Raw genomic sequence first — 27,200 nt, forward strand, 5'->3', positions numbered from 1 at the left:
CTACGAAAGCTTGTGATTTCAAATAAACCTGTTGGACTATAACCTGGTGTTGTGTGATTTTTGACTTTGTCCATCCCAATCCAACACAGGCACCTCCCCATCCAGGTGCCAAGTCAGGGGAAGGTCACTGCTGGGTGACTATTTCCACCACAGTGCAGGCCTCCGAACACCTCTTTTCTCTGATGTCAGGTTCCAAAGGCTGTGGGGAAAAATTCCTGCCCTACATCTGACAACGGCAAGCTGGGGACTTGCTGATCAAAACCTGGGACGTGCTGAAGGCTATTGTCTGTAATCAAGTTTAGGAACGTGCCTGGCATGGTTATGGGAACGTGTTTGAGTTAGAAGCAACTGTGCACGTGGAAACATGCTCTTGACTTGGATGGAAATAAACACAAAGTGCACATGAACAGCCTTTACATATTTCACTGAATCCTAGAGAACATTATAAGACAAAATGAGCCCATTCGGCCTACTCATTTCTATTCTCGAAAGAGAAAAACCCAATCATCTCCCCCTACCCATTCCTTGATTCTTGTAGCTCGACAAGTTTATTTCACTCAACAGTCCATCCAACTTCTTTTTGAGTTCATTCATAATCTTCACATCCACCAAACTCATGGGCAGTGAGTTCCAGATCATTATCAGCTGCTGTGTGAATCAAGTTCATCCTCATATCACCCATGCAACTCTTGCCTGAAACTTTCAATCTGCGTCTTCAAGCTCTTGTGCCATCAACTAATTGGAATAGTTTTTACTTACCATATTGAAACTTGTTAGATTACTTACACACCTCCATCAAAACTTCCCTTTGTCTCCTTTTCTGCACGGAAAACAATCAAAGCTTTATCTGCAGCTAGAATCCTTCATCTCTGCAAGTATTCTGCACCCTCTCAAGAACCATTCTCTCCTTCACACTGCGTGGTGAGCAGAACTGGATGTCATACTCTTGTAAAAACATCAATTGGTTCTTTGCCATTGCCACAGTGCTGTGATTTCAATAACTCAGGCAGATCCTGAATCTACTCCAGATCAGTCACGGAGAGACACTCGAGATGATGACACTCTACTGATCAACACGAGCCATTCAGTCAACTGAGTCAACACTGATGGCCCTATAGAGGTTGCTGGGGCGACCAGCACTTTTACATGCATGTTTACTCTAGAGCTATGGATAGTGATAGTAGAAGTTTCAATTTTCTCTCTATCTTATGGCTGACCAGGAACTTTCTCCCTTTTACCACTTGGTGTATTTGGAAGGATTTATCGGTTGTTACTCTATGATTTGGCCACATTATGGAACAGACTGCCATCAAATCCAGGAGTGAGACTTGCAACTAGAACTTCTAGCTCAGAGGCAGGAACCCTATGCACTGTCGCCCATCCACATGCCACTTTAATCAACTCACCTACCACACAACGCCCTCACTTACCTCAGGTACTTAGCCTTTCAGAATAGCTTTCAAAATGTTTGCATTGGAGCCCAGTGCTCCAAAAGAGAGCTTGGTTTCCATGTGGATTCTCTTTGCAGCTGGATTGTGCATCCTTAGATAGGTTTGTAATACAAGTCTCAAAACAGATCCAGGAATCTGTAGCATAGAGGCTACCTAAAGGCAAGCTTGTATTGCTTAATCTGATCAGGATCAGAAATAGATTTTCTGAACGGAATTGGAATTGTTGGGCCATGGTATTGAAATCATTTTTTCTAACAGGTCTTGTCCAACCTTTTACTTGCAATATGATATTTCCATACATTTTTTGTGATGTGGAGATGCCAGCGTTGGACAGGGGTGGACAAGTTTGGAAGTCTCACAACACCAGGTTATATTTTTTCTGAAGAAGGGTCCAGACCCGAAATGCCAGCTTTCCTGCTCCTCTGATGCTGCCTGGCCTGCTGTGTTCATCCAGTTCTACACTGTGTTATCTCAGACTCCAGTATCGGCAGTTCCTAATATCTCACCAGGTTATAGTCCGACAGGTTTATTTGAAATCTTGAGCTTTCGGGGTGCTGCTGCCTTGGCAGGTAAGGTCACTTCACCATATGAAGGAGCAGTGCTTCGAAAGGTTGTGATTTTCCATGGAGAATTGTCGGGTGGGTGAAGTGGGTAGGGTTTGAGAAGGGTGAAGTGCCAGGAAAGTGGGGCAGGAATATGCTCAGATGGGGGAGGGTGTAGGGGAGAGCAGCGTGGTCAGGATTAGCAGGGTCAGGTCAGGATGTCAGGTCTTGTAGGGGGGCTTAGATTAGGGGTGAGGGTGTCAGCCTCAGGGATTTCTCTTTATTCTTTCACAGGGTGTAGACATCTTTGGCAAGACCAGCATTTATTGCCCATTCCCTCACTGCATTTGCAAAGGTTCTGGGGAGCTGCTTCTCGAACTGCTACAGTTCATGTGGTGTAGCAACATCCCTAGCGCTGGAAGGGAGGGAGTTCCAGCATTCTGACCCAGGAACAGTGAAGGAATGGTGATATAATTCCAAATAAGGATGGCGTATGACTTGCAGAGGTACTTGCAAATGGTGGTATTCCCAAACACCAGCTGCCCTTGTCCTTCCAGATCCTAGAAATCATAGGTTTGGAAGGTGCTGTTGAAGGATCTACAAGATGAACAAATGAAAATGAACAACAAATGAAAAAGTACTGCACGGGAACAGACCCTTTGGCCCTCCAAGCCTGCGCCAACCATCATGACCTAATTCATCTAAAAGTAAACCTGCTATTTTTCAATCCGTATCCCTCTATTCCCTGCTTATTCATTTACCCATCTAGGTACCTCTTAAAAGTCTTCAAGGTGCCCGCTTCCACCACCTCTTCTGGTAGTGCATTCCAGGCTGCTACCACTCTCTGTGTGAAAAACTTGCCTCGCACGTCTCCCTTAAATTTTCCCCCTCTCACCTTGAATCTGTGCCCCCTAGTAATTGAAACTTCAACCCTGAGAAAAAGCTTCTGACTATCCACCCTATGTATGCCTCTGATAATTTTGTAGACCTCTATCAGATCTCCTCTCAGCCGCCATCTTTCTAGTGAAAACAATCCTAGTCTTTTTAACCTTTCCTTATAGCCAATGCCCTGGAGACCAGGCAACATCCTGGTGAACCTTCTCTGCACTGCCTCCAAAGCTTCCACATCCTTCTGGTAATGTAGCGACCAAAACTACACACAATACTCCAAATGCGGCCTAACAAGGTTTTTACATAGCTGCAACATGTTTTGCCAACTTTTGTACTCCATGCCCCGGCCGATGAAGGCAAGCATGCCATATGCCTTCTTAATCACCTTGGCTACCTATGTTGCAACTTTCAGGGAACCGTGGACCTGCCTAAATGTTAGTGTTCCTAAGGGTTCTGCCATTAACAGTACAATTCACACCTAAATTTGATCCTCCAAAAGCACCACCTCATATTTATCTGGATTAAACACCATCGGCAATTCCTGTGCCCAAGTCACCAATCTATCCGTATCCTGTTGTATCGTTTCACAACTGTTGGCACTAACAGCAACTCCACCAATCTTCGTGTCATCTGCAAACTTACTAATCAGACCACCCACATTTTCCTCCAGCTCATTTATATATACTACAAATGACAAAGGACTTAAGACTGTGTTCCCCTGTGAAACACCACTAGTTACCGGTCTCCATTCTGAAAAACATCCTTCCACCACTATCCTCTGTCTTCTACGACCAAGCCAGTTTTCTATCCATCTAGCCAGCCCATCCCGAATCCAATGTGATGTTAGTTTTTGAACCAATCTGCCATGTGGGACTTTATCGAATGCCTTACTAAAGTCCGTATAAACTACATCCACAGTCCTTCCCTCATCAATTATCCTCGTTCCTCTTCAAAAAATTCAATCAGATTGGTGAGACATGACCTTCCCTGGACAAAACCATGTCGCCTGTTACTAACTAGACCATTTTCTTCCAATTGTGCATATATCCTGACCCTCAGTATCTTCTCCAAGAGCTTCCCCACCACAGATATCAAGCTCACTGGCCTAAAGTTTCCTGGATTATCCCTGCATTCTTTCTTAAACAAGGGAACAACATTTGCTAATCTCTAGTACTCTGGAACATCACCTGTGGTCAACGAGGATGTGAAGATATCTGCCATTGCCCCAACTATTTCCTCCCTTGTCTCTCGCAGCAGATGGGGTAGATCCCATCTGGTCCTGGGGATCTGTCTGTCTTAATGCAATTTAGGATTCCCAAAACTTCCTCTTTCAATATATTGACATTCTCTAGAGTATTCACACACTCATCCCTGACCACAACATTAGTCATGTCATTCTACTTGGTGAAAACTGATCCAAAGTATTCATTCAGGATCGCCCCCACTTCCTCTACATATAACTTCCCTTCTTCGTCCTTGAGTGGGCCCACTCTTTCCCTTGTTACTCTCTTTCTTCTAATATAGGCATAAAAGCCTTGGGATTCTCCTTGACCCAGTTTGCTAAAGACATTTCATGGCCCCTCTGTCTTCCTAATTGTACATTTAAGTTCCTTCCTAATTTCTCTGTACTCCTCCAGGGCTTCGTTAGTTTGCAGCTGCCTGGACTTGTTGTATGCTTCCGTTTTTCCTTTGACTAACCTTACAATTTTCCTTGTCCTCTATGGTTCCTGAATCCTGCCATTCCTACCCTTTACATGCTACAATGCTTCTCACAGATGGTACACATTGTTGTCACTATGCATCAGTGGTGGAGGGAATGAATGTTGATGGTGATGTAAGGGTGGGTTACCTTGTCCTGGGTGGTGTTGAACTTCTTGAAGGCTGTTGGAACTACACTGATACAGACAAGTGGAAAGTATTCTATCAAATTCCTAACTTGTGCGTCGTAGATGATGAAAGGGATTTGGGAATGCACGAGTTTGGTATAGTTAGAATACTGGCATTTACCTGACAATGACAAAAACAGTCCAGATTTATCCTGTACAGTACACAATCGAAAGGACAAATCCAAACTGAGGCAATTATTGACCCATTGGTCTCCTGTGGATGATCAGTTAAGTGCTGGAAGGCATCATCAAAATGCTATATAGCAGCACCTGCTCAGCAAGAGATAGTAAGAACTGCCGATGCTGGAGTCAGAGATAACATAGTGTGGAGCTGGAGGAACACAGCAGGCCAGGAAGCATCAGAGGAGCAGGAAAGTTGATGTTTCAGGTCGGGACCCTCCTCTAAGGGTCCTCGATCCAAAATGTCAAGTTTCCTGCTCCTCTGATGCTGCCCGGGCTCCTGTGTTCCTCCAGCTCCACACTGTGTTATCTCAGACTCCAGCAATAATCTGCTCAGTGATGCCCAGTTTGGGTTATGCCAGGGCCACTCAGCTCCCGTCTTAATTGCAGCCTTGGTTCAAATATGGACAAAAGAGCTGAATTCCAGTGGTGAAGTGATAGTGACAGCCCTTAATATCAAGGCCACATTCAACTGGGTATGGCAGCAACAAACCTTAACAAAACTGGAATCAATGGGAATTAGAGACAAATCCACCACCAGTTGCAGTCATACTTGGTGCATAGGAAGCTGGTTTTGGTTGTTGGAGGTCAGTCATCTCAGCTCCTGGACATTTCTGCAGGAGTTCCTCACTCAGAGTAATGTTCTAGGCCTAACTATCTTCAGCTACATCATCTTAACCTCTCCTCCATCAAAGGCGCAGATGAGGTAATGTTCACTGATGATCACACATTGTTTAACACCATTTGTGATTCTTCAGATACTGAAACAGCCCAGAGTCAAATGCAGCAAGACCTGGGCAATATCCAGCTTTGACAAGTGGCAGGTAACATTAATGCCACACAAATGCTGGGTAATGGCCATCTCCAACAAAAGAGAATCTAACCATCGCCTCTTGAGATTCAACGTTATTCCTCTCACGCATCCCCACCATTAGCATCCTGAGGATTACTATTAACCAGAAACTGAACTGGGCCAATCATTTAATTGCTGTGGCCACAAAAGCCGAGCAGAAATTTTGCAGTGACTAACTCACCTCTTGTCTCCTCAGAGATGACTTGATGGCCAATGAGAAGTATGAAAACAACAGAAACAGCTGAACCAAGCGTCTTTATCTTGGTGATATATGAGGCAGCAAGTACTTGAAAGGGTTCATTGATATCACAAGATAAGGTCTGCCCTTTCTTGGGAGAAGCTAACCAGTTTTTCCAGTACCGGCTAAATAGCTAAGCAGTGATGTGCACATATTCTCAAGTCTTTCCTGATATCTCACGCAGATCCATTATGACTAGTTGTTCAGTACTGTGTAATAAACCTACTCTGTTCAAAATGACCAAGCCAATTTTTTACAGAGACTTTGTGTGGACATCCTTCTCCATTTGGCATCATTACTCAGCAACTTATCAATATAAAGGATTGGCGGCAGTGAACCTACCCGTCATATCTCAGAGTTTCGGTTGGACATGACCACTACAGATATCGATAACTACCCTTGCCCATCTGTCAGTCGTTATGGTCAAAAATTACTAACAAGCCAAAGAAAACCTTTTGCAAGAGAATCTGTATGATTTACATTAACAATCCAATTCATCCACACAAGACAGTATATAAAAAATAAAGAAATGCATATACTGGAAATCTGAAACCAAACAGAAATAGCTGGAGAAACTCAGCAGGTCTGGCAGCATCCGTGGAGAGAAAGCAGAGTGTCCAAGTTTTTGGTCCAGTGACCCTTCTTCAGAACTTCAAACCTGATTCTGCTTTCTCTTCACAGATGCTGCCAGACCTGCTGAGTTTCTTCGGTTATCTCTGCTTTTGTTACACGACACAATCGGTTCAAATTCATAAATTAACTGGAGGTCACCAGGAAGGTTAGTGTAATGAAATAGCTGTGGGTTTACAAAAAGATGTGCCAATGCAAATATCTCTTCCAGTGGATGGAATCCAATATAGATAGAGCATTATTTACTCGGGACGAAAATGAAGTATATACTTTTAGAGGGAATATTACTGTCCTTAAATCATGGATTAACCTTTCAGGGTTGTACAATAACAGCTCATTTTAAATTGTATCATATTTCTGTGTAACATGGAAACATACTCGAGAATGTTGGAACTCAATTTAAAATGCAAGGTGACCGCAAAGACTCCCTGCGGTACTTATGTTGTAAACTGCGGGTGGCAGTTCAGACTGCTTTAACCAAAGAGTTTGTCTTGTGGCCAGAAACCCATCTCTACTCCTTAATCTCGTTCAAGTCAGTGGCACTGGGGAGGGAATGAAACTTGGCAGCTGAGATATCATAGATCATTCTGCAGCCACTGTCTGGTTTTAGAGCAGGATTGGATGAGGTGAAGGCTCTGGTCAGCTGCCAGAGGAAGGGTATGCTATACAAGGAGATAGTGGTGGGGCCATATGCAAAAGTAGATTTTTGAATCAATTCGCCTGTTTAAAAGTCACCAGTTCAGACCTCAGTAGGATGCATGTCCTGAAACTGAGCTCTAAATTGAAAAAAAGGAACATTTATACGACATCAAGATGTTATAAGATGAGAGAAATAAAAAAAAAGTAAGGCTTGCAATTATATCGGCCCTTTCATGACTTCAAGTCATTCCAAAGGACTTTACAGTGAATTGAGTATTTCTTGCACTATAGTCACTGTTGCAATGTAGGAATATATAATCCACAGCAGACTCCACAAACTGCAATCTGATAATAATTTGTGCAATTTTAGGTCCTGAATGTTGGAAAAATAAAACCTGGAACATTGAAAGAGATTAAGAAATACAGATTTGCTCCTGGTCACATTACAAAGTTGGTTAGTAAAAGTAACCTGGGCTGCTGCCCAAGTTTATAACTTGTCTTAAAAATAGTGCTATGGGATCTTTCACATCTACTGAGGGGGAAAATGGAGCCTCAATCAAAAGGCAGCAGCTCTGACAGTGCTGCACTCCTTCATTTCTTCATTGGAGTATCAGCCTTTCTGCTCCAGTCCCTGAGTGGGACCTGGACCCAGAATCTTGTGCCACACGGAATACCAACTGAGCCACAGCTGTATGAGGAAACCCACACAGACATGGGGAGAACATACAAACTCCGGACAGACAGATGCCTGAGAGTGGAATCGAACCTGAGTCCCTAGTGCTATCAAGCAGTGGTGCTAACCACTCGCCACCATACCACCCCAACTCTATAGTAACAAGTCAACAGAGGAATCTTGATCAGATGGGAAAGTGGGCTGAGGATTGGCAAATGCAATTCAATACAGATATGTGTGACATGTTGCAGTTTGGAAAGTCAAACCTAAGTAGGACTTATACAGTAAATGGTAAGGTCCTGAGGAGTGTCGTGGAACGGAGGAATCTCGGAGGACAAGTACATAGTTCGTTGAAAGTGGCATCATAGGTAGACAGGTTGGAGTAGAAGGTTTTTAGCATGCTGGCCTTTATTGGCTGAGATATTGAGTTTAGGGGGTGGGATGTTATGTTACAGTTGGATGAGTCGTTGGTGAGGCCATAATTGGAGTATTGTGTACAGTTCTGGTCACCCTGTTATAGAAAAGATATAGTTAAACTGGAAAGTGTGCAACGAAGATTTACGAGGATGTTGCTAGGACTAGTTGGCCTGAGTTATAGGGAAAGGTTGGCCAGGGTAGGACTTTATTCCTTGGAACATAGGAGAATTAGGGGTGACCTTATTGAGGTCTATAAAATCATGAGGGGCATGGATAGGAAGGATGCATATAGTCTTTTTCCTCGGGATGGGGAATTAAGAGTTGGTAGAATAATAGAAAATAGGAGCAGGAGCAGGAGTAGGCCATTCAGCCCTTCAAACCTGCTGCGCCATTTATTATGGCCATAGCTTTTCATCCAGCTCAGTATCCTACAATTGGGTTTAAGGTGAGAGGAGAAAGATGTAAGAAGGACCTGAGGGGCAACTTCTTCACGCAGAGAGTGGTGCATATATAGAATGGGTTGCCACAGAAAGTGTTTGAGGCAGGTACAATAGCAACATATAAAAAATAGTTGGATAGGTACATGGATGGAAAAGATTTAGAGGGATATGGACCAAATGCAGGCAGTTGGAACTAGCTGATTGGGCACCATGGTCAGCATGGACCATTTTGGGCTGAAGGGCCTGTTTCCATGCTGTATTACTCTATGATTCTATGACCCTATAACTGAATCTGTCCTTACATCACACCCTAGCCAAGTACACCTCCCAAGACCACTTACAATCCTCAGATCAAGGCTCAGACCCAGCACGCTCCAGAACCTGACACTCCCTTCCCACCTTCTGATCCTAAAGTCCCTTCTCCTGTCACTTGACACCCCCTATTTCCCTACTTCCCTCACTCCTCCCACCCCACTTCACCTCCCAATCTGGGCCAAATCCTCCTGGCCTGGACCCAACACAGCTTGACTGATAAAACCCTTGTTAGGGCATACCCTAACCCTATGAATTTGGCATCCTACCCCCGGCACCAGAAACTCACACTTGATTTCGGTACTTTTCATTTGACAGCAACTGTCCCAGTGGGTGTTTGAGATTCTGGATCTTTGAAATTTCATAAGACTGCTGTGAAAAGGGGCAGGGTTTACTTTCCATTGACAAATCTGCATCATAACAGAATGGTCAGATTGGAAGTACAGCTCTATACTTCTAAAGAAACCCTGATTAGAATCTCCTCTCGGAAATGAGGGACTCCTTTACTTCATGAGAAGGGGGAGGTATCTGCATGAGATTACCATTTCTTGGAATATCCAGCCTAATATGACTCGAAAGATACCAGAATGTGGCAGGATAGATATACATGCTTATTCATATCTTCGAGATCATTTGACAATGGAGCTGTGCAGTCAGCTCCTTGAGAGCCACACTGAAGACCTAAGAGAAACAGTGGAGAGAGACAATGGGCGCTGTTCCCCAGGATGTGAGACCATGAAACAAGGTTGGAAACACATGAATAGCCTTCCAGACTCTTGGGCCTGCTCTGATAATTTGTTCAATCATGGGTCCTCTGCAATTTATGTGCCATAGCACCGTTTGCTTTGATAGTGTTGCTTAACAAACATCTGTCACTCATAGTCTTGACAGTCTTCGAAGGAAGAAGTTTCTCATTTCCACAACTGTCTCTTTGAAATGTGTTTCTTGATTTGCCTTTGATTGGTGTAACTCAATATTTACTGTCTCAGGATAACCCCACAAAAGAAAATGATTCCTCTCTATCAATGTCATTGATTTCTTTTAATATTCATTCCCAATGACCGGGGAGTCACAGTTTAAGGAAATGGGGGAGGCCGTTCAGGATTGAGATGATTTTCTTCACCCAGAGAGTGGGGAACCTGTGGATTCTCGGCCACAGAAAGCAGACGAGGCCAAATGTTGGATGTCTTCAAGAAGGAATTACATTTAGTTTTCAGAGCTAAAGGGATGAAAGGGTAATTGGAGAAAAGGGATTAGGATACTGAGCTGGATGAAAAGCCATGACCATATTAAATGGTGCAGCAGGTTTGAAGGGCTGAATGGCCTACTCCTGCTCCTATTTTCTATGATTCTACAAACTCTCAATTCCTTGAAAATGGTGAATGAACATTGTCCTTTCTTGAATAGAATGACGTAAAAAAGGGGTGGCACAATAGCAGTAACATCATTCTAGTGACCTAGCCACATTCTCTGGAGGTGAATTCAACACCCCGGCCCCCCAAGCTCCCGTGGAAATTTACATTCAATTATTTCATAAATATGGAATAAAACATTCATCTCATTAATGATGATCCTGAAACTATCAGATTATTCTGAAGACTCATCTGGTTCACTAATGTCCCTCAGGGAAGGAAATGTAACATCCTTATCTGGTCTGATGTGGTTGACTCACCTGCCTTCTGGGAAATTAAGGATGGGCAATGAATGCTGGTCCACCTAGCAATACTTAGACCCCATGATTGAAAAAAAAGCAATAAAAGCTGGTCTTGTTAGCAAACTTCATATCCCTGGATTGAACAGAAATAGGGTAGATAAGTGGCGAGTAGCAGATGATTTAGTGGGAAGCAACTATTTTCTCGCAGAAAGATTAATGCCTAGGATGGACTTATAAATGGGGTAACAGGCAAAATAAATTCTGTGATCAAACGATTCTGAGCTACTATGGAAAGGAGGGCTGAATGGTCTGCATCTACCCTTATGAGAGCAAAAAGCATGTTGGATGCAGGAACTGAAAACCTACAGATTAATTGTAGATTAAAAACTGTGGAGAATGGGACGCTCTCCCACCTCCTGGCATAAAGCAATATTTAATAAACCTGTTTACATGGAGCATCAGAATCAATTTAATTTGCTCTGATCTTAATTGTGGCTTTCTGTTCTGACAATCTGTTGATAATATTGGCCCCTGGTGCTGGTATGCAGACAGCCAGCGATGACAGATAAACAGCAGTTTTGTGTGTTGTACATTGGCACATGCCAGTCTGCCACGGGTAGAAGCTGGCAAAATCTCTGGTAATGGTGCAGGGAGGAAGTTCAAAGCTCACAACATTCACCGCCACAAGCGATTACAGTGGCATTGCAGAAGACGAACAGGAGAACTTAAGAAATAACATGGGACGTCAGATTTTCCAGAAGCATTGTGCCCATTAACAGCTCATCACCTCTACCTTGGCTAAAGAAAGCTCCTCAAAAGGTAGTCGTGACATTTACCCCAGACACAATAGGTAAGGGCAAATTGACTGTCCGCTTTGTAAGCATGGATCTCGAAGTCCCGTTGGATGGGATGATGCAGGGGCCAGCTGTACTCTTTTCCCAGGACTGGCGGAGGAGGACATGACACTAGACTCTTTAAGCCTGATCCATGGTTGACCGCCTGGATCAGTGCAGTCTCAACCATCCCCAGGAACATGCAGTAGTGCCACATGAAGGTCAGTGAGCTTCACTCTCCACTCTGCCAGGGTTAAGTGCCACCAGCTTCTCTCTGCTACCTCTAACTCTGCTATTACACCCATCTCCTGCCAAGGGTCATGCTCTGCCACTCTCACTGTCACATGCAACATCATTCTTTACTTGTTCTCACTGCTCCATCCCCTTAACTCAAACCCTCTCCTTACAAGGTTTCTGTGCCTCCTACTCACTCACTGAGGACACCTTTGCATCTTAGCCTCTACGTACATTAACAATTCATCTCACTCAATCCCTCCCTTGGTCTCATTCCAGGAGAAAACAGCCCTCAATGGGACAGAAAGAGCCAGGATGGATGCCTGTCACTTAGCTTCTCACCTCCTATGAGGAGAGGACTTTTACTCTGACCACCCTGAGCAGCTGACTGACTGTGCCCATGCCCCTGACTGATATCGGACAAAACCCTTGACTTACTTTACACGAACCCCCTGACTGATGACAGGCCCCAGGATCTGACCATGAGCTACGCTTCTTTGCCTTTGAGACATGGCTATTTGGCTGGTGCACGTGCAGTGTGTTTGCCTCACAGGTTGTTGGTGTAGGTGTGACATTGAGATCGGACCGAACCCTACATCAAAATGTCCACCCCTTAACTGAAGATTGCTGACAACCACGACTTGCTGCCTGGCTTTCTGTCTGCACTGTGAGCCTTTGTGCTCTGGCTGAAGGGGGCAAAGATCCACAAGAGCAAGGCAAGGCAAGGCAAGGCAGGGGTGCACTGAGCATCTAGCTAGGCACAAAGTGAGTGAGTGCTAAGACAGTGACTGAAATGCAGGCTAGTCCAGTAAGTGAATTGGGTACCAGTCCCTACACATAAGACGATAAGATAGTGGAGCAGAATTAGGCCAGTTGTTGAGTCTGCTTCACCATTCAATCATGGCTGGTATGTTGAATTTGAATGGAGTCTCAACTCCATTTTCCTGCCTTTTCCCAGTTTTCCTTGATTCCCTTACTAATCAAGAATCTATCTATAAAAACTGAAAGGTTCTGAGAAAGGGTCACTGGACCCGAAATGTTAACTTTTTTTTCCTTCACAGACCTGCTGAGCTTTTCCAGCAACCTTGTTTAAGAACCTATCTATCTCTGCTTAAGTGCACTCAATGAGTTGACCTTCACAGCCCTCTCTGGCAATGAATTCCACAGATTATCCACCTGAAGAAATTCCTCCTCCTCTCAGTTCTAAAACATCATTCCTTCACTCTTGGAGTGCCCTTGGGTCCTAGTCTTTCCTACTAGAAGAAACATCTAGTATTCTGCCCATTTCAATGAGATCTCCCCCCTCATCCTTCTAAACTGAAAGGAAGTATCTTGTAGCAACATTACAAGGGAAGGTGCAGGTACACTCCAAAGAGACATTCAATCTCATCTTTTCAGTTGTTGAATGGACCTCTGAGGTAGGGATGAATTCATTGACATGATGTCAGCAATGCCGATTGGTAGGTGTAGACATTCAGAGTGGGTGCGTAGCTGTGCAGCTTCATTTGAGCATTTCTTTAAATGTGCAGTGTTAAAGACCAGAAGCATACTGTAAGTGGATCAGATGGTGTAGTGTAGTTGGCACATGTTGAATACCAATGTCCATTGTCGAGGAATACGCCTGGCCACCGAATATGGAGAATGTCCTGAGACATTGGTGCCAAAAGCTGGAGTCACCAGGTACCTGTTCCAACTTGCATGTCAGAAATTCTCACCATCAAGTTTTTATCATGGCTAAGAGAATGGGAGCCTGCATATCAATATGGTCAGATTAGATAGCAGCGTGGGTGATAATGAGTGATAATCCTGTAAATAGGCTGTTTGTTGCTCACTGATGGGAATCACATGGTGATGTCTGGGACTTGATTGGAAAATGCAACCTTTTGGGCTCAACACTGAGAAGGGTCTCACTTTTACATTTTCCTAAATATTTCACTGTAGCCCACACTGTCTAGGGCATGGGAAGATTCTGCCCACTAATTCGTTTCCATTTGTTTTATCCCAGGTGCAGAGTTTTAAAAAATAATTAATTGAACCAAGATTACTATTTGGGTCTCACATGCCAAGTAAAAATGTGAATTGATTCCCCTGTCAAGCCAATTCCATCCAAACATGGTGAAACGTTATGGGCACCAGCATTGATTTCCCCAGTTTCGCGAGAAAAGCACATTGCTCTCAAGTTGTTCTGTCCAAATACTTCAGTAATACCCTTCACAATATGTACAACCAACTCCCTCCCCCAATTCAGTTATTCATCATTTCAGATAACTAGGTCAATGCCTCAGTTAAAACAGATGAAGAAATTCATACGAGCACACAGAAACATCTTGTATTCTGTAATTTCAAGGTTTTTCCAACCTGTTTATTCTATGCTTGTTTTGAGATTACTAAGAATTACTTCCTGTTTTGCCTCACTGAAGTGAAGAAAAATATGAAATTGGAATGAAACAAAGGGACTGATTTCCTGCAGTGTGCCACAGTGAGCTTAAGTGCCTGCAATTACAGCCTTGTGCACTGTTTCATGCTGCATATTATTAATTGCGGTCTGTCAAATAGAGTACAGAGAGGCCTACTCATGCTCCTAACTCATATATTCATATCCTTCTTCACTCATCCCAGATAAAAATCATAGAATAATGCCTCAAATGCAGCTTGCCGATTAAGGTAACTTATTTCCTTTTCTTTTCCATTATCCCAATTTTCCCTTTCAAGTTTTTAAAAAAATCTCTTTTTCCAATTGTCTTCCACTCTTTCTTGAGCGAAGAATTAGGGGTGATCTCGTACAAGTTTGTAAAACTCCAACAGGACTAGACAAGTTAAATACAGGAAGGATGTTCCTGATGACCAGGATATTCAGATCCATGGGTCATAGTTTAAGGACAGTGGGTAGGCCATTTAGGACTGAGATGAGAAGAAATGTCTTCACCCAGTGAGTGGTGAGCCTTTGGAATTCCCTGCCACAGATAGCATTTGAAGCCAAAACATTGAATGTTTTCAAGAAGGAGTTAGATATAGCTCTTAGGGTTAAGGGGATTAAAAGGTATGGGGTGAAAGCAGGAAAAAGGCACTGAGTTGGATGAGCAGCCATTAATGGTTGGGGAAGGTTTGAAGGGCTGAATGGCCAACTCCTGCTTCTTTTTCTTTGTTTCTGTGTTTTATTTCATTTTGCCACAGGCTCTGGGTTCAATCTAGTATTTTTCCTCAAACATCAAGGTAAACACATGTGTGCTGTACTGAGGGAGACCTGCACTGTCAGAAATGCTGTCTTTTGAATCAGATATTTAACCACAACCTCATCTGTCTACTCTGCTGGATTAAAATGATCCTGCAACATAATTCTGAGGAGCAAGGGAGTTATTGCTAGGGTTGGTTCCTATTCTGGTTTTTCCCATATTGCGTAGGGTCTTCACAATGCTGATCCATTGTCCTTATTGGGTCAATTCTGCATTTGGCAGATGGTGAGGTAGCAAAGACAAGGCAAAGGGATGAAGTTAATGCTCAGGTCATCCATGATGGAACTGAATGAAGCAACAGCCTTGCTGGGCTGAATGGCATCTTCCGGATCCTACATTTCATCCAAATATTGTTCGCTTGGGTTGCTTGGGAAGTATGTTATTGTGCCACGTGTATGAAATTACACACATCTATTTACAGAAAAATGTGCTGACAGTTCCATTCTGCATAGTATGTAGACGACGTCTTCTGTTTTTCAGATCTTCAGGAGCAGTGAGAGGTGAATGCAGGATAAATCTCATAGTGCTGGATTACTGTGATTAAGAACAGGCAGAAAATGTTGGCGGCTTGCCAGACCAGGTGCCAAAACACTTGGCTTCAATGAAAGCAAATATAACAACGAAATCCAATATTTCATCTCTCCCACCCATCTCCCCTCAAGTGATTGTGAAAGTTTGCTATGAATGGAATTAATGGTTTACACTGTAATGCGACCCCTTTGGGAAAGTCTTTCAATGCTCCTGCAAGATTTGAGGCACTTGAGCTGATCCAATACATGTGCTTTTACCTGTCCTGTAGATATTGTTCAGGAGAAGCAAGCGCGGTAATCTTTTAAAATCAATTGAGTGCTTGGATCGAATTTGAATAAACCCCCCTTTTTCAGTAAACTGCATGCTGCCCAACCTCCTCTAGAGATACCAGCCACCCACCTTCAAATGAAAGGAAATGTGAAAACTGAAACTGTGAAGAGAGCCAATGTGATTTTTAATAGGCACCACAAAAGCTGGTCCCAGAATAGAGATGCATGTTAGATGTTCATTCCCATTATATGATGCTATGTGGAAACATATGTTTTTACATTGATTCAGTTCAGCCTCATGAGTGCAATCCCTGGTCAATTATCTTTCAGGGATTCTTTCCTCTTTTCATGGTTTCCTCCCTTTCTCTCCCGAAGGCAATGACTCAAGCTGAGGTATGCACTTTGGCACAATGCCATAACTTTATTTAAGCTGCTGTTGTGAACCTGGGTCGGCTACTTGGGATTGAAAGGCAGGACATTAGAATTTGGTGTTTGTAAAATGTTGGTGTTTGTAAAATGCTATGGGGAAAGCAGTGCATGGCCCCTTTAAAAGATGATGTGCTTTTTCTCTGCTTAGAGATTCAAAAAGGATATCTGTGGGTTTGTAGTTGCACAGAGCACCTGAATTGAAAAATTTGTATCAAAAGGCTGTACTATTAGCAGACAAAGCAGCATTTTTACCAAGACAACAGGTTTTAGAGTTTGGCCAATTAATTTAGATACCAAAAACCAATTAAATTTAAATCTGATGGTATTGACAATCTTATTGTAAGAAATTGATATGTCATCAAGGGTATAAAAGATGAGGGCATTAGGAAAATCGGGAGAGAGCCAGCTGCCATCTGCCAAGAGAACAGATCTCAGCTTTAAAATAAAGAATCACTGGCTCTCACAGAAGTCTTCAAGCCTTAGAGTAAGCTCCATCTAAATTAAAGGTACCTATGGCACAAATAGTTAATGTTCCTGACAGAAGAATTTGTAGGAGAATGCGTTCCTGACAGAAGGGTTCACTGGGAATGCGTTCCTCATAGAAGAATTTGTCAGAGAAGACACAAAACATTCCGGAAGATGTAACCTGGCTGTAATTTTGAGACACTAAATTCTAATGTTTTTTATTTAGTTTCATATAAGTGGGACTTGTATTTATTGGAATAGTATACCATTAGAGTCTTGTTTTATTTGAGAATAGTTAGTAGTTAGAAGGGATTTATTTGATTTATTAATAGTTTAGTTAGTTTGTTCAATGTTAGATAAATAAATTGTTACTTGTTGACTATAAAGAGAGAGTGTTCAGGGGTTTATTTTTATTTAACCACTCCTTCACAACAGATTGGGGGATCTTTTAACAGATTATAGGGCATACCGCGCTTTTTTGGGTGTTTCGGTTTTAGTAATCAGAGGGTGGGTCGATCTCCACTTTATAACACTGCTATGCTCCAGACCCCTGCATAGACAGCATTTGGTAGTATGTCACACAAGCATCAACAAGGACCGCAGGGAAAATTGATTGCACCAGCGTATGTACTGTTTTTCGACAGAGGGTCCTGGGTCAAACAACCTAAAACAAGCTGTTCAAATAGCTGAAAAACTGACCCTGTCCCAAATCTTTTTCTCCCAATTCTCCAATGGTCAATGGTCCAGGGAAGACAAAGGAAATTGCTTCAAAGACACTCTATTTCCCACCTGCAGTGCAGTAGCATTGACATTAATGTCTGGCAGGAATTGGCTACCATTCACTCAAAATGGTGACAAGTTGTCTAGCAAGCTACGTCACATTTGTGGAGTCTCAAAGGGTCACTGGACCAGGAGCATTGACTCTGTTTCCTCTCCACCGATGCTGCCAGACCTCCTGAGTTTCTCCAGCAACTTCTGCTTTTGGCCTTAAATAATTAGGCAGAGGAGTGGCAAAGAAGGGAAGAGAAATACATTCCAGTGTGACCATGAATAACTTCTGTCACCGCTCCTCATAATCTATTTTTTTAACTACTTAATCATTATGGATTTTCTACATGTGTATCCTCTTAGTCATTGCAATAAACCCATGGTAATGTGGGGACCCAAACAGTACACACTGTTCCATTAAAAGCAAAATACTGCAGATGCTGGAAATCTGAAACATAAACAGAGAATGCTGGAGGAACTCAGCAGCATCTTTGGACAGAGAAACAAAGTTAACATTCTGAGCCTGATGTGATTCCTCTTCAGAACTATTTCTGGTGCGAGTTGGATCAGTTTCGTCAATGCTTTATAAAATGGCAGATCTACCTCACTGTAACGTCTCAGCTTTGATTCATTGATATATCTCAACATTTGCTAGTGCTCAGTAGCATCACGTATGCCTGAATTTTTTTCCTTTCCTTGACTAGGGGTTCTGAGGTCAACTCCCTGTCGGTGCTGCACTGAACTGGGATCACCCAAAATGGTTAGGGGAGTGAAGGCAGAATCTTCCCATGGTATTGCACAGACAGGTCATTAACCCTCTGAGCCATTGGCAGATGTGCCTTGAACACTTCTTTATGCCTAACAAAAATTCTGAGACCTCTCTCATTCCAAACCATGACTGATTTAAACTTTACGAGGCATATCACAACTCAACAGCTTTTAAAAAGAACTTTTCTAAGTACTTGGGGAATCATGGCAAAGCTACAAGGTTGGTAGACCCTCTTTTTACACTTCTGTGCTCCTTGTAGTTGGTGGTGTTTCCTAGAAAATGTTAGCTACTGAATTCCTAATGATATAAGCAAGCTGACAAACATCCAAGGCAGGATGGTGCCAATTTGCAGGAGAATTTGCCAGGGACATTGTTCCCATGAAATTGCTACTCTTCTCATGATAGAGTGACAGGGAGTGAGGTATTGTTGAGGAAGCGTAGGTGAGCAAACTGGGGGTTACAGTTTATTGTTCAATCTTCCAATGATTAAGTATTGCTCAAATCTCAAAAGGACCAGTGTTCAGGCTTGGATGAAAGCCTAACTCAGTGAGGCTGCACTCATGGTATATATCCTCGCTGAATGGGAATACAGGTCACAGACAGGCAACAGTTGTACTAGTTCTTTGAGAAAAGCTAAATTCACTTCAGCTGGAAGAGTAAAGATCAACTAGGAACCCCGTGTCTGTGAAAATTTCTGATGAAAACACATGCCACAGACTTGTTCACCAGAATTCAATGCCCAGACTGGGGTAACATAAGGAAGTTGCTCTGCTTGGAAACCCATTTGAGACAAGATCTTCAAGAGAGAAGGGGAGGAAACTACTTTGGAGGAGGAAAGCAACTTTGTGCTCAGATCCACAGATTAAGGAGACAAAGTGCCGTTTCAAGCAGCTGAGGAGACCATCTATTTTCCAATTTTAATTGTATCCTTGCATAGATGGTGCCCATATATTTCCACCCAATGCCATCCATAGCACAGGCATTAGTACACAACGCATGTTTGCCATCATCTCTTTTCCATCGTTATTCAAAATATGTCAAGCATGAAATAAAAAAGCATTCATTTTAAAGAAACCTAACATAAAACATTTTCAGATTCATTATCAAGAGATGACGACTGCGCGAGCTACACACTCACTTGAGGGATTTGTGTTCTATCAACTACAATTTGTAGAACCATCATTGCACATCATATAGCTGTTTTCCATTCACATTCCTCACCGCTACTCCTACTGTTTATGTTTGTGCCTTTATCATAAAACTACGAACAACATCATTCATTTTGTGTCAGCTCTTTAGATGGATCGAGGGGTTTGCTCAGTGCTGTGAGAAACAGCCATTGTGCACTTGTAGCTGGTTTGGATGTTTGTGATGAAGACTTGCCTGGCGCGCCTTCTGCTTTTTAGTTCATAAATATGATAAAATATTTTAATAAATATTGTCAACACAGTGTGGAGCTGGAGAAACACAGCAGGTCAGGCAGCACCAGAGGAGCAGGAAAATTGATGTTTTGGGTTGGGACCCTTCTTCATATTCTGCTGCCTTTACTTAGTCTGTCTACATGTGATTCCAGATCCACAACAATGAGATTGACACTTAACTGGCCCCTGGACAATTAGGATGGGCAATAAATGCTGGCCTGCCCAGTGATGCCCATATCCTTTGAATGAAATAAAAGAAAGTTGAGATTTTTTTCACATGGTAACAGAGGGAAATGATCGGTTAATGTTGCTGATGGCTGACACAGACTTCCAAAAGGCATCTGATAAAGAATCGTAGAATAGAAAAGATAGTTCTCGTTGAATAAAAAGGACAGGAGCAATGTGAATACGAAATTAGCTTGGTGACAGGAAACAGAGAGCAGTAGTTAATGGGGAGTTGGTAGCGTAGTGGTAATGTCACTGGGCCAGTAATCCAGACTCCAGGCTAATGTTCTGGGGATATGAGTTTGACTCTCACCGTGGCAACAGTGAAATGTGAATTTATGGTGTCTCTTGACAATCACTGTGGATTCCATCACATCTGGTTCACTAATATCTTTCAGAGAAGGAAAGCTGCTGTTCTGACCTACACATGACTCCAGACTCACAACAATGTGGCTGACTCTTAACAGACCTCTGGACAAATTAAGGAGAGGCAGTAAATGCTGGCCTAGCCAGTGACATCCGATCCCATTAATGAATTTTGTTCTGGAAGGTATATATTGCGGTTCCTCAGGGCTGTGTTCTTCCGGATTTAGACGAATGACCTAGATTTTGGTGCATGGGGACGGTTTGAAAATTTGTGGATGGTTCAAAATTTGGAAGGATTGTGAACCATGAAAAGGATAGCGTTGAACTTCAGGAGGGGAATGGATGGGCAAATGGCAGATTTGCATAAAGTGTAAATTTTGATAGAAAGGATGTGGACAGACAAGATAAAACAAAGGGTACAATTCTAAAGTGGGTGCAGGAGCAAAGCAGAGATACTTGATGATGGCAGGACTGGTTGAAAGTCTGGTTGAAAGCATTCCACATTCTAGGCTTTAATAATAAGAGCCTAGAGTACAAAACCAGGGAAAGATGTTATCGCGGAATTGCTGTTTCTGTCCAGTTCAGCATACCTTAGGAGAATGTGGAGGGAGTGCAGAAATGGTTTCAGGGATGAAGGGCTCCAGTTATGTAGATAGATAAGAGAATCTGGACTGTTTTCCTTGCAGAAAGTTAAGGGAGAACCTGTTTCCATTTTTGGAAGGATTGAGAACCACCGTGCACAGATTTAAGGCAATTGTCAAGAGAAGCAATGGAGACACAAAGATGTTTTTATCACACAGCAAATTGTCAGATCTGGAATACACTGTCTGACACTGCGGTGGAGACAAGTCTGATCTAGGAATTCAAGAGGGAATTGGATTTTTATCTGAAAAGGAGGAAGGTGTCGGCTGACAGGAAGAAAGCAGGGGAATGGCGTGAGATACATTGTTCCTTCAGAAAGCCATCATAGAGATGAGAGAAGGAATGACCTCCTCTTGTGCTGTAATCATTCTGTGACACTTGAATGCAATGGTGAGGGAGTACTGCATTGTTGAGGTGCTTCCTTCTGGATAAGACACTGAGCATGTTCCCTATATATCCTCTCAGGTGGATGTAAATATCCCATGACACTATGGAAAGAGTAGTTAATGTTCTTGTGTTAGTGTTCAGGCCAATTGCTTTTTAATCAATTCAATTCAGCAAAACTGATCAACTGGTCAGGTATCTCATTGCGATTTGTGAACTTACTGTGTGCACCTTGTCTTTACTTCACAAAACAAGAAAACTTCAAGCATGTGAGCTGCTTTGGGACACATCAAAAGATCATGCGTCCACCAACACAAGTTATTTCTTTGCAAGGGAGAAACACCATAAAGCACTTTGCATATTTTAAGGTACAACAATGGCTGGTATATTTATGAATATAAAACTCAACAAGGCCCCATCCCAAACAACAATGAAATTATTTGCCAATTTGTATGCTCTTGGCAGCATGTGTTAGGTGCCAGGACTGGTCTTGGGCGTCCTCTTTATTCAGTCCAAATCTGCTCACGGGATCTTTAATGCCCCATTGAACCATTATCTTAACAAATAGCATCATCATTGCAACTTCAGCCATTCTCAGCTCAGCTCTACAACGCCAGCCTTGAATCCTGCGTTTATTTCAATTTATGATCCAGTTTGCAAACACAGCTCAATTTAGAAAAAATTACATTGAAATTATCTGTGCTTGTCAGCACTTTAAAGATCAGGTTTAAAAACATTGCTTTCTCCAATGGGGCAGCATCAGCTCTTGTATCTCCTCACAACTTACTGAGTTTAGAGTCATAGAGTCCTACTGCATGGAGACAGGCCCTTCGGCCCAAACTGGTCCATGCTGACCAAAATGTCCATCCACGCTAACCCCATTTCCCTGCACTTGGCCCATATCCTTCTAACCCTTTCCTATCCATGTATTCATCCAAATGCTTTTTAAACCTTGTTCATGTACCTGCCTCAACCACTTCCGCTGGCAGCTCATTCCATATGCGTACCACCCTCTGTGTAAAAAAGTTGCCCCTCAGGTTCCCATGTATTCTTTCCCCTCTTGCCTTAAACTGATGCTCTCCAGTCCTTGATTCCCCAACCCTAGGAAAAAGACTGAGTGCATTCACCCTATCTATGCTTCTCATGATCTTATAGACTTCTATCAGATCACCCCTCAATCGCTTGCACTCTAAAGAAAAAAATTCCTGGCTTGTCCAACCTCTCCCTATAACTCAGTCCCTTGAGTCCTGGCAACATCCTTGTAAATTTCTTTAGCATTCTTTCCAGCTTTTTCCTTAATGTGCTCCTCCCACACATCTGCCAAGGCATTAATATACTTCTTTCAATACGGTGCCTGTAGTGTCTTTTACAGGATAAGTAAGTTGTTTCAACAAACCTACTTCAAATGCATCTTGATTAGCCTTGGTAGCAACATCTTATTGATCAAATACATTCAGTGAATAGCTAAAAGTTAAACTCAAATGTTATTTTCTAGTTCTGTCTTTGTTAGTCAGAATTTGTACATCAAACACACATCTTTCAGAGTGCATAACCCAACTCCTGAATTAAAATTCACCTGTTACTTTTTAAATTCATCTTATTAATGTTCCAATAATTCTTTTGAATGTCAAATTGGGATTTCTTTCAATATTATAACATCCTGCAAAATAGTCACTTGGGAAGTTGATGAAAAGTCCTAGATTAGCATTCTGTTTTCATAGTAATGCTTCCTGCTAAAGATTGCTCTGTTATAATATTAGTGATACTTCCTCTGTGAGCACTCTGTGTTACAGGGGTATTAATGATGGAACACTCAGTCTAAAGCTCTGAACTCTCTCTCCCATAGTGTTGACACAGCCTAATATTGCCCAGTCTGAGGGTCGAGGCAGCCTGCTCAATTATATAAGATTTAACATTAAGAAAAGAGCAGATATTACTTTTTCTTAAAAAAAATTAAACTCAGGAACCAATGGTCACAGCTGTTTCCAAAGTTTTCTCAATGAAAATGGGACTGAACATAGAACATTACAGCGCAGTACAGGCCCTTCGGCCCTCGATGTTGCGCCGACCTGTGAAACCAATCTGAAGCCCATCTAACCTAAACTATTCCATTATCATCCATATGTTTATCCAATGACCATTTAAATGCCCTTAAAGTTGGTGAGTCTACTATTTTTGCAGGCAGGGCATTCCACGCCCTTACTACTCTCTGAGTAAAGAACCTACCTCTGACATCTGTCTTATATCTATCACCCCTCAATTTAAAGCTATGTCCCCTCGTGCTAGCCATCACCATCCGAGGAAAAAGGCTCCCACTGTCCACCCTATCTAATCCTCTGATGATCTTGTATGTCTCTATCAAGTCACCTCTTAACCTTCTTCTCTCTAACGAAAACAGCCTCAAAACCCTCAGCCTTTCCTCATAAGACCTTCCCTCCATACCAGGCAACATCCTGGTAAATCTTCTCTGCACCCTTTCCAATGCTTCCACATCCTTCCTATAATGCGGTGACCAGAACTGTACGCAATACTCCAAGTGCGGCCACACCAGAGTTTTGTACAGCTGCAACATGACCTCATGGCTCCGAAACTCAATCCCTCTACCAATAAAACCTAACATACTGTACGCCTTCTTAACAACGCTATCAACCTGGGTGGCAACTTTCAGTGATCTATGCACATGGACACTGAGATCTTTCTGCTCATCCACACTACCAAGAATCTTACCATTAGCCCAGTACTCTGTATTCCTGTTACTCCTTCCAAAGTGAATCACCTCACACTTTTCCGCATTAAACTCCATTTGCCACCTCTCAGCCCAGCTCTGCAGCTTATCTATGTCCCTCTGTAACCTACAACATCCTTCTGCACTATCCACAACTCCACCGACTTTGGTGTCATCCGCAAATTTACTAACCCATCCTTCTACGCCCTCATCCAGGTCATTTATAAAAATGACAAACAGCAGTGGCCCCAAAACAGATCCTTGAGGTACACCACTAGTAACTGAACTCCAGGATGAACATTTCCCATCAACCACCACCCTCTGTCTTCTTACAGCTAGCCAATTTCTGATCCAAACCGCTAAATCACCCTCAATCCCATGCCTCCGTATTTTCTGCAATAGCCTACCATGGGGAACCTTATCAAACGCTTTACTGAAATCCAAATACACCACATCAACCGCTTTACCCTCATCCACCTGTTTGGTCACCTTCTCGAAGAACTCAATAAGGTTTGTGAGGCATGACCTACCCTTCACAAAACCGTGTTGACTATCCCTAATCAAATTATTCCTTTCTGTGGGCAGAGTGATCCATTCTCCTTTAACATTATTTCTTCAGGAACTGGACAGTTTGAGTATGATGAAAAGCAGCTAGATTGCAATGGATTATTTAACATAAAATTAGTGTTTTCACCTCAGCAGGTTTCAGAGGTAAAATTGGCTTTGGATCAGTTGCTATGTAGCAAGATGTTAATATTGCAATACAGTTTGTCTTAATTTAGTAATATCATGGCTTGCAGAGTACAACCATATTGTACATGACATTTCCCTATGGGCTGTTTCTCAAACTCTTTCATGCTGCGTCTGTCTGTCTGGTTTTGTTGGCTCATTTTTCTTTTCATTCTTTTCTTTTGATCCAGCTTCATGCCATACATTCCTGAAACCTGCCTTTGCTTCTCTTAAAAGGTAATGTATGAACGAGCAGTGTTTAAAGAAATCTGTCCCCGTCAGGATCCCCTTTCTAAATATAACACAACCATGCAAGATGTTCAACCTTCAGCATCATTTTTCTGGGCTTCATTGCTGCTGCCAGGTGTACAAGAAGTGAGAGAGATCGAGGTAATGCCCTCATAATTTTGACCAACGCTGAGTTTGGAAAGAGTTGGGTTTTTGAAAGCTTGAAGACTGTACAGGGACAGGTAGAAATATGTTTTACAAAAAATGTGTGGATCATGAAAAAAATTCCCATGTGAGGAAATTGTTCAAATAGAGTCATACAGCACGGAAGCAGACCCTTCGGTCCAATTAGTTTGTGCTGACCAGACTTCCCAATCAGACCTCGTCCGATTTGCCAGCATTTGGCCCATATCCCTTTAAGTGCTTCCTATTCATATCCACCACTTCCTCTGGCAGCTCATTCCATACACACACCACTCTCTGTGTGAAAAGGTTGCCCCTCGGGTCCCATTTAAATCTTACCCCTCTCATCTTAAACCTATGTCCTCTACTTTTGGACTCCCACCCACTAGGAAAAAGACCTTGGCTATCCACCTTATCCATGCCCCTCATGATTTTATAAATGTTCAGGGTTTCAACACCATATGGATGTAATATGGAAAATTGGTAGAATAGCATATATAGAATTTACAAAGAATAAGGTGGAAGTTCAGTAAAATAATAATGGCAATGGTACAATAGTTAGTATCGTAGAGAAACATCTAAGAGGATATCCTAGTCGTATTATCAGTAGGCTATTAAACTAGTAACCTAGATAATGCTTTGGGGCCATGTGTTCATGGCAGGTGGTGGGATTTGAATTCAATAATTAAGAGTTGAATTGATTCTTAATCTGGAATTAAGTACCTAATTATGACCATGGAACAATTACTTATTGTCAGAGGAAAATCCATCTGGTTCAATAATGCCCTTTAGGGAAGGAAATCTGCCATCGTTACCTGGTCTGGCCTACATGTGACACCAGACCCTGAGCAATGTGGTTGGCTCTTAGTTACCCTCTATGGCAATTAGGGATGGGCAATAAATGCTGGTCTAGCTAATGATGCCCACATCTTATGAATAAATAATGAAAATTTATTTAACACTGAGGTACGGGGTACCTGTATTAGTTGCTTAACGTCATAATTTATTGTGTGGTTCTCCATGAAATCATCACTTTAAATCTTGATTATCAACACATATTTAGCAATCACCTTTTTAAAATTTACCCAATTGCCATTTTTATTAATCTTTTAGTAGCTTCACTTCTGCCTTCTGTTACAGTGGGTGTGTCTCTGCCCCTAATTCAGAAGCTCCGGGTTCAAGTCCCATTCCGGGATTTGATGACTGCAGAAGGTGGATCCATAACATAGACAAACAGGTTGATAATCACCCTGTAAACCCCTCTGAGATTGGGAGAGTCTCCTGGTCAGGCCACACTTGATGTGGATTGGTGCCCCTCAAACTGTAGCTGCTGTTTGAGGAAAACGTCATGACAGAAACAGGCATGGGCAGATGCATTGTCTACCTTGTGTTACTTGCGTGTGAGAAGAATACCTTCGCTAATGTTTTCTACTCCAAGTCCTCAGCTACACAAAAATATCCTGGGCCTTGAATTCATTCAGTTCAGAGGTTTCAGACAGCTACGTGAGCACCGCACATGATGTCCCAGCTGCTGAAATCTTTTCTTCTTCTGCTTCTAAAGTACTTTGGAAACTCTCGAAATGATTTGCAGCTCAAGGTCAAATTTCAAAACTTTATCCAAATATAGATTATTGGAACGGTTCTCTGAAAACAAGGAGTGCGTGGGAGAGAAAGAGAGACAGAGAAATATCAGATTCACCCCAAACATGACAGGCTGAGCTGTACCTGTTGGAGTTTTTGTTTGTGCTGGAATTGTAGATAAGCCATCATTTATTTTTCTCAGTGGAAAATTGATATCTTCTTTCTTTGGAGAACAATTCTTGAGTTGATGTGGTTTTACTTTGAATCTCATAGAAAATATAAGCTAGAGATAGCAGGAACTGCAGATGCTGGAGAATCTGAGATAACAAGGTGTAGAGCTGGATGAACACAGCAGGCCAAGCAGCATCAGAGGAGCAGG

Source organism: Rhincodon typus, chromosome 22 (genome assembly GCF_021869965.1).
Source record: "Rhincodon typus isolate 14 chromosome 22, sRhiTyp1.1, whole genome shotgun sequence".
NCBI classification, from domain to species: domain Eukaryota; kingdom Metazoa; phylum Chordata; class Chondrichthyes; order Orectolobiformes; family Rhincodontidae; genus Rhincodon; species Rhincodon typus.